This window comes from Pteropus vampyrus, unplaced genomic scaffold (assembly GCF_000151845.1).
Source record: "Pteropus vampyrus isolate Shadow unplaced genomic scaffold, Pvam_2.0 Scaffold30, whole genome shotgun sequence".
NCBI lineage: Eukaryota > Metazoa > Chordata > Mammalia > Chiroptera > Pteropodidae > Pteropus > Pteropus vampyrus.
The window spans coordinates 6482680-6491565 of record NW_011888811.1 but is presented as its reverse complement, the minus strand read 5'-3'; the positions used below and the strand labels follow the sequence as shown (position 1 = coordinate 6491565).

The 8886-nt window shown below is 36.8% G+C and overlaps 1 protein-coding gene across 1 annotated transcript in view; it reads right to left on the bottom strand.

The window, feature by feature from the left end:
* Nucleotides 1-8886, bottom strand: part of GABRB2 (gamma-aminobutyric acid type A receptor beta2 subunit) — a 214973-nt gene that overhangs the window by 151207 nt on the left and 54880 nt on the right. The gene's annotated exons all lie outside the window — the stretch shown is intronic.

Genomic DNA, 8886 nt, shown 5'->3' with positions numbered 1-8886 from the left:
GGGGGGGTGGGGGGGGTGTTGAAGTCACATGCCCTTCCTTTGTGTAATGACCCACTAGCTGCCTTTTGCAAGTGCAGAGTCAGCACTTGACAATCCTTAAATTGGATGCCCTCACACCCCACTCTACTTTTGGGCCTGCATGATGTACAGGCATGCCTCTCAGCAGCCTTCAAAAATTGTGCTGACTGGTTTTTATTATCACAAAACTGGTTATACAAAATATGAACACTATATAAAGATATAATAAAGAAATTTAAATAGCTCAAACTATCACTATCCAGAGTAACCATGTACACATAAGAAATTTCCTTTAGATAATTTTTCAATGACATTTTCTCATTATTAAAAATTGAGGATCTTATCCCTTATGAATACACACATACATACACACAACTTCATAATCTCTGTATTTTTATAAAGCCAAGCAGGGGACAACTGTCCCAGCCCTCCCCCCACACTCTCTCCTAATTATTTTTGAGGACAGCAAATGCAAACCAGTACACTGTGTCACGTTCAGACCACAGTGGCCCTCTCTCTTCCCTTCCATGACCCTGGGGAATGACAGAGCCCTAAATGGAAAGAACCCGAGTCTCTGAGTCACAGCATAAAGAAAAGCTGCCTGCTAAAAATGGAACAACTTTACTAGTCTGTTCAATGAGTGAGAAACAAATTTTTATTGTGTTAAGTCACTGAAATCTGGGGGTTGATCATAGGAGCCCGTGTTTAGCCTAATGCTGCAGAGAGTAATAAAGTCACCAGTTGTTTACCTATTAAATTCATGGATCATGATAGAACTGGAGTTTCAATGACTAGGTTACTAACTTCCTGTCCAGCCTCCAAGAGGGGCCCTACAGTCACCTCCCTACAAATTGCAGAGAATGATGCCTATCTTGCAAGATTCTTGTAAGAATTAAAGAGCACGTGTAAGTGCTTTTGTGCCTGATATGAAGTAAGTGTTTGGTAGTTATTTTTTAAGCAAGCAAATAAAACAAAAATAATTACTCTTAATAGATAGCTATTATTTTTCTTTTACCAAAGTAAAAATATATTTTCGTTTCTCTACTACTTTGTATATTGTACTGCACTTACTTCTCAAGAGGATTTGAGATGACTCATTAAAACACGTTAACCAGGAAGCAGTGTTGAAGCAAATCAGATACACTAGAAGTGTAAACTTTGTCAACTTACCATCATTAGTATATTAATAAAGTATAAAAAGTGCTACTTTTATCCATTAAGAAATGCATAAAAGTTTATAGTTTGATAGCAAATGTAATAATGCTTCTTATTTTAAGATACTTAAAATTATGGGAAAATCTTCTGTCAACTAAGCTAGGGCTATCAATTTGGGTTTTTAAACCAATAGTAAATTTATACTTCTATTCTCACCTAACAAGACATATAGGACAGAAGAAAAACAAATATGAAACTATATACATATTTAATAACTTAAATATACATCTATTTAAGCAATAAATACATTTAACCAAATATTTGGTTACCTATGTTGTATTAAACACGATACTAACTGTAATAATATATAGGCCCAGTTTTCAAGTACAGTATTTGATACACTAAATTTAGTTTCCCCTGAAAATGTAGATTAAAGGCAACTAGGTGAAGATGGCCACACAAGTGAAGAAGCCTCCCAGCAGACACTTAACACATGTAAAGGCCTTCGCACAGAACAGGAACTCCGTGTGTGACCGTTATTGTCATTCTTAGCACTTTCTCTTCAATACATCTCCTTCTAATAACAGCATTTACTTATTTCTAAAGAGAAAAGAAATTGCCATAGGTGTACCAGGGCCCTATGGTAAACTGTGTTGTTCTAAATTACTGACTTTCTCAAAGTGAAATATAAATGGCAATTTAAAAATATGTTATATACTTCTACACATAGCACAGATGTCACTTAGAGAGTAGGCCTATTTTCTGAATTGTTTTTCTGTGAAGAGGAATGGTATCTTACCTCACCAAAAGCAGGAGCATTCTAATAATGTACGGTTCGTTCCATCCCCAAATCTGGTATTAACCATGGTAACCTTTAACCCATTCAAGGAAGATTATAATAAAAATATGATGAGTCTTATAAAAAATTCATGTACATTCTCACTCCACGCGCTTTGAGGGCAGAGTTGTCCATGTGCTTTCTAGACCTGACGCCAAACTGAAATGCATTCTGAAACTAGAATGACTCAGCCATTCTATCTTTCCCTGGTCCTGAATCCCCAAATCATCGCAGGGAGTCCAATTCTCAGAGCTGGGAGGCCCTTCATTTGAAGTCTAGTCCTCTAAATTTACAAAAGAGAACAGTGAAACCCTGAAACTTGTAATTCTGCCCATGACCATTCAGCCATCTAGGGGCTGGGGGGAGGCACACCATCCTGTGCTCTCTCCCCACTCTCGGCTTCATCACGAATAGTAAGCTTTGCTACTTTCAAACTCGCTCATTCAACATTAAAATACCTTCCAAGTATGTGGGTGGAAAGGTGGCAGGGGAAACACATCTTTCACAATGTGTGCATTTGTGTCTTGGTTTCAGAGATTTAAAAAATAAAAGTATATGCTTTCTACAGAAGGAGAGCTGCCCGAGCTTCTGCTGTGTCTATCCAGCAAAATGTGGCCTCATTTGGTTCCCTGTCATAGGGTTGGTTTCTGATTGAAAGAGAAAAGTTAGGTAACTTTGTAGAAATATGGTTACTGTGACAGTTTTCAAAGTCCAACATCATTCTTTCTCACTTTAATTCTCCTTTCTCAAAAGTGTCTCAGAGGCAGTCTCACGGCAGAGAAAGGACCTTCTTTAATGCATGTTAATAATGATGCTACCTTTCTCTATACAAGTTGATCTTTGGGCCATTGTCAAACCTATTTAGAACAAGTAACTTTTCTCCCATACAGTGCTGAACCTACAATATCAGTCTTAAAAAAAGGTGGTGCCCTAGAGTCATGAGCTTGATCATATTACTTCTTTTAAAACATACTTTACAGAGCTGTATCAAATAAATACTCAAAGATACCTCCTCTGGCATACAAGTCCATTGATGAAATCTGCCTTATTTAACATGGAAGTTTGAGAAGATTATTTATTTTGAGTTGGGTATTTTATTTCATGTTTAATTGCCGTTTTTGAAGGGTTTTGAAAGTAGACAGTGAGGGTCTGAGTTCCGACTCTCTAGACTTTCACAGGATATTTCCTACTTGAGTATGCCAGAAATTTTCACATACATCATCAGCCTAGCCAAAATGTGTTCCATACAACAAAAGTTCCATGAAGATGTTTCTCAAGAAAACTGTGCCATGATCAAATGTGTTGGGAAAAAACTACGTACATTCTACGTTTTTCTTAGAGATCTACCAGGCACATTAGTTTATTAAGAACTTTGAGAGGTTCTACAGTATACAACTATTAACTCTGTTCAGTCCAGAACTTCTCAGACTCACTGACCATGTCATGAATAGGAACTAGGAGAATTAGACTTCTGAAAACACGCTGAGAAATGATCATAAATTACAGCGGACACCATTCCCAACATTTTCCCCATTTACATGTGATGTTTGTGTTATTTAGGAAGACTCTCTTGATTTTTCTTTCTTTGCCTACAAGCTATACAAGGACAAAGCTTCTTCTCTATGTCCTGCTTACTTTTTGTGTCCCCAGGGATGAACAGAGGACCTAATGCATGGTTATGTATCAGAAACAATTCTCAGTAAATGAATGGAGGGTTCTATTAAGATGTAACCAAGAAAATAAAATCACATTTAAAAATAAATTTTAATCAGTAGGTTAAATATTCTACAAGACTATTGTCTTAATCTTTGTATTAGATCAGTTTTATTTTAAAAAGGGATTGAAGCTGGTTAAAATAGGCTCAAGATGAATAACCCTCAGATGCATGTTATAATCCTAGACTCAAAAATCTGCTTCAGAAAAGCCCACTGTTAAGGAAAACTTGGGGAAATAATATGTTATATTATGGGAGCAAACATATTGAAATAGAAGGGTATAAACTACTGCTAGTTTAAAATGTGGCATAAAATATATTTTTGACTTAGACTAAAAAAACCTGGATGAAAATAACACTAAGGTGTTAAAAGTGGTGGAATTTTTATGATTTTATTTTCTTATTTCGACCTTACTCTTTAATGAAAGAATCCTTTCTCCCAAATCCCTGACAGATGGTAACCCAAATTCTGCTTGGACTTGTCCAGTAACAAAAATCTCTACCTGGCAAGGCCGGTATTGCACTGTTGGATGATGACAATGACAAGAAACATGCTCCCCTATGATTTTCGTCCATAGGTACACTAAAACAGATTCTATCTTTAAAAATGCACCTGATAGTGGTTTGAGAAATGTGCCCTACACTATGGCTCATAGACAAAAGGAATGATTTAATACAAACATAGCTTCATTTCATTTAAGCATCTTCCATGCCCACCTGGTTAGCACTATGCCTATCTTATCTGATTCAACCCTCACCGTTTTGCATGGATGGTTTCTTACAAAAATTACTATTCCTGGTTTTAAAATATCGGCTCAAAATATGTCTAGAGAGTAACATATATTTATTTCCTGAAGACATCACACCTATTTATCATCATTTCTTAAGTTAAAAAGAAGTCATAAATTAACAAGTCATGGGGATGTAAAGTACAGCACAGGGAATATGGTCAATAATACTGTAATAACTATGTATGGTGTCAGATGAGTACTAGACTTCACATCATAAGGTATATAAACGTCAAATCACGTTGTACACCTGAAACTAATGTAATATTGTATGTCAACTATACTTTAATAAAATAGGCATCAACTTGTATTCATTTCTTCTCTTTCAGGAACTCTCATACTAAATCTCTCTTTTCTGATGTGTCCAAGATCACCTGTCACATAGAGAATTGTAACTAGATACTTCTCCACTGAGTACAATGAAGAGGAAGAGACGAGGCAGGCATAGAAAAGTGTCTGCCTGGAGAAAAGGGCCTGCAAAGGAATCAGCTGCTGGTTCATAAATTCCCTCTTCCATTTCATTTTTACCCAAAAGAAACAAAAAATGATGCTCTTTGCCTTCATTGCTCATTTTGTAGAAACACTAGGCTATATATAAAATTAAATATTAAAAAGAACATCCACATTTCATTATGAAGAGTTTATTTTGTATAAATGCAATTTAAACAATGCATTTTACTTATCTCCATCCCATAACTTCCAGCATTATAGGCCATCACTCTCACCTGGATTATTAAAACTTATCTCTCTGCCTCCAATCTTATTCCCTGCAACTTATTCTCCACATTTTGCCAGAGACAGCTTCTCAGTATGCAATTCTGATCATGCCATTACTCTGTTTATAATTCTTTCAACGGTGATCTACAGACCTTAGCACAGAGTTCAAACTTCTTAGTGTGGTGTACAAGGACCTGCATATTTTTCTAGTCTCATCTCCAAGAATGCCCAAGCTCACAGGTTATTCTGCAGAACATTGAACTTATTTAATTTCCTTGATTTGCTGGGTTACCTACAGCAAGACCTTTGCACAAGCTGTTTCTCTTGCTTTATTACTCTTCCCTCTCTCTCCTACCTAGCCATCTCCTCTTCGTTTGAGCAACTCCTATTAATTAAGTCCTAAAATATACACCCCTTCCTATTTAAGGCTTTTCCTAATGATTGATTCTTCACCTCTACTGCAATCCTCTGCCTCTGCCTGCATAGAACCCTACTCTGGTCACTGTATTCACTCTTATATCCTCAGCACTGCCAAAAACTAGAATAGTAACTCGAAAATATTTGTTGAACACATGGATGAATGGATAAAGCAACAAATATATCAACAAAAGGACAATATAACCCAAAATCATGCAACATGAGGAATAGTTAAAGGAAATTGTTTGAAGACATCTGAAGGAAAGAGAATAATGTTCACGCAGGCTCACTTGCTCATATATTAACAAAGCCATTACCTGGAAGGAAAAGAGACCATGTATGTATAACTCTGACCTAGAAACCATGACTAATAGGTAGAAATTTAAGCAGCGAAATTTGACTTAACAGAGATATAATTATCTGAAAATTATAGCTGTCAAAATGTATACATCTGCTATAAAATAAAAGGAATACCCTGTCATGTAGGAGGAATACAGTGTAGACATAGGGTAAATAAAAATCCACTCTTCAGAGTTATTGTAGATTTCAATGATGTAGGGAAGATAGAAATATCAGATGAATATTTTAAGTAGATAGCTCGTTGTGATCATAGCTGGGGCGAGGAATTACTATTACTACTATTACTACTACTGTCGCCACCACCCTGTACTAAGGGCCTAACATGTGCAAAACACACTCTTATGTTTTATATAAATTACTTAAAATCTTCACAAAAACTTCAAAGTGTAAGGCTATCTTCATTTTTTTCAAAATTACAAAACCGAGAATTTGGTTACTTATTCAAGGACCACAGTTAACAGACAGAGCAGGATGCAAACCCAGAGCGATCTGCTTCCAAAGCCGTAACTATACACGAAGGTCCAGAGATGAATGCACCACACTGCAGTTTAGAAGAGAGAGTAATTGCCATTTCTTGCCTCTGACTGCCCAAATTCCATTTCTTCAATTTCTGGTTATGGCAACCTAAACCTCTGTTGGGGAGCAAACTCTCTCCCACACTGTGTCCATGTCATTCACATGATGTGGACCTCCCACTCTTGCAATGTTCATGTGAGACACACCTGGCTAGATTATTTCATCCTCTTGGTTCAGAGGTTGTCATGTGACTCCAACTATATCAGTGAGACTCAATCCCATGACTTCCATTGTAGTGTTTGGGAAAAAAAGCTAGTTTCCTTTGTGACCTGGAACTTTGGAGGTCACCACTTAGAAAGCACTTGCTTGGGAATAAAGGCAACAAAAAGGAAAGTGCAGCCAAGAGATGAAGAAAGGCCAATTCCTGATAATTTCTGAGCACTCAGACCCAGCCATGCCTAAAACCGGAACAATCCCTGGTCTCTGTAATTACTGAGATAATAAATTCTCTCTTTACTTAAGCCTGTTTGTGTTTTATCTCTGTCATTGGCCATTTAAGTAAACCACGTCCAATATATGGAACACCTACTTATTAGAGTAATCAGAGAAAAACAGGTCCACGATGAACTTTGAAAAACAGGTAGAATTTGCAGGGAAAACAGAAGGGGGAAAGTCTTCCTTTTTAGCGTCACGAATATTTGTCCAATGCCCTTCTTGTACCAGACTACCTACTTGGAAATAGCCATCATAAAACTAATAAGCCAACATCCTTGCCCTCAAGATTCTCAGATTTGGTCTGCACATTTCATCTATCACAATCGAATCAACTCTAGAACTACATATATTGTTCACTGAGTCTGAATTCCTGGAAAATGCACACATGGAGACACTTTGTCAACAATGACAGATTACATTTTAATCTCCTATATATAGCACTCGAAGAAATTCTGACTCATTTATAATATGCTCCAGTCTGGTTCATGCAGGCACAACACAATATCTCGCCTGAGCATACAACAGGTGAGGTTTGAAGGATGGTGCAGCAATTTTAAGTGCATTAGGTAGTGGCATGTTAAGTCAGCCAGCCATGTGATACAAAAATTTATATATCAACTCGGTGGCTTTCTTTATGCCACCCTGGAAAAATTGATATGCTTTTTTTTTCCGTACAGTCCTATCTTTCTAAGTCCGCTCCTCTGCAGCTGGAGATAATAAATATTCATTTTGGAGAGGAGTCATCTCAACACTAGCAATCTTCTGTGTTCCAAGCACTAGAGAAGTCACTGTGATGAACCACCTCAGAGAGATTTTGGAAATCATTGAACGCAGCCTCATGTACCACTATGTTTTCTATAAGCTTTAGATTCCGATCAACAAGCAATCTTCACCAAATTTATCAGGAAGAGAGGAGAAATTAGGTCAATTTGGCAATAAGATTGGTGAGTCCCTAAGCAAAATTCAAGGTTACTAAAAGGACCTCCTTCCCTAGCTTGTTCTTATCCTGTCTAAAAGACAGGGAATTGATATTTTTTTCTAGATCTGCCTATCTCAGTGGCCCTACATTGGTGATTGTGAAAATGTTTCTCCCCCAATTTTCCTGGTGAAAACTATTTATCCTTTGTCCCATGCCTTTCCTCTGAGTGACAAGCTAATCTGAAAAATGAATTCAAGTTGGGGTGTTATCTCATTATAGAAAAAAATCTGTTACTTTCCTAGATAAGTTGTCACAGAGATAACTAATATTTTTTCCCCAAAGTAGTATAAAATGATAAAAATTGGACTAAGGTAGGCAGGTAATAAGTGAGATGTGGAAGTGGGGTTCACTATATTCTCCTTTATCCACACTTCTATACGTTGCTCTAGCAAAAAATACCTGCATGTTAAAATGTAAATACATTGCCATTGGGGTTGAAAACTATTGAACTTGAATTTTTGAAAGGGAAAACAATCAAATTTTTGGCTTATAGAACTGCAGAGGAAAGTTTTAGGAAAGATCTTACATGTAAGGAAAATGAGTGAAGAGAATTCTCCCACTGCTATACTCCTAAATTCACGTGTTCTGGTATTTTTACATGCCAACTTTTCAAAAGAGAGTTTGACTGTGCTTAAGATTCTAAAACTATTCACTGAAACCAGATGATCCAGTGGCATAGGTTTAAAAGGCCTTAAGAACTAGAAGAGAACAGTATATCCACCTCCATTAAAATGCACACGAACATTTTCCATACACTTTCACGCACAAGAATAATGCACCAGATGAGTAAGATGACCAAATTAATCATTGTTTCTCCTCCATAGCTTATTCTATGAATAGAAATAATGCTTCAGGGGTCAAAATAGTTTGTATGAGAAGCAGAGATTCC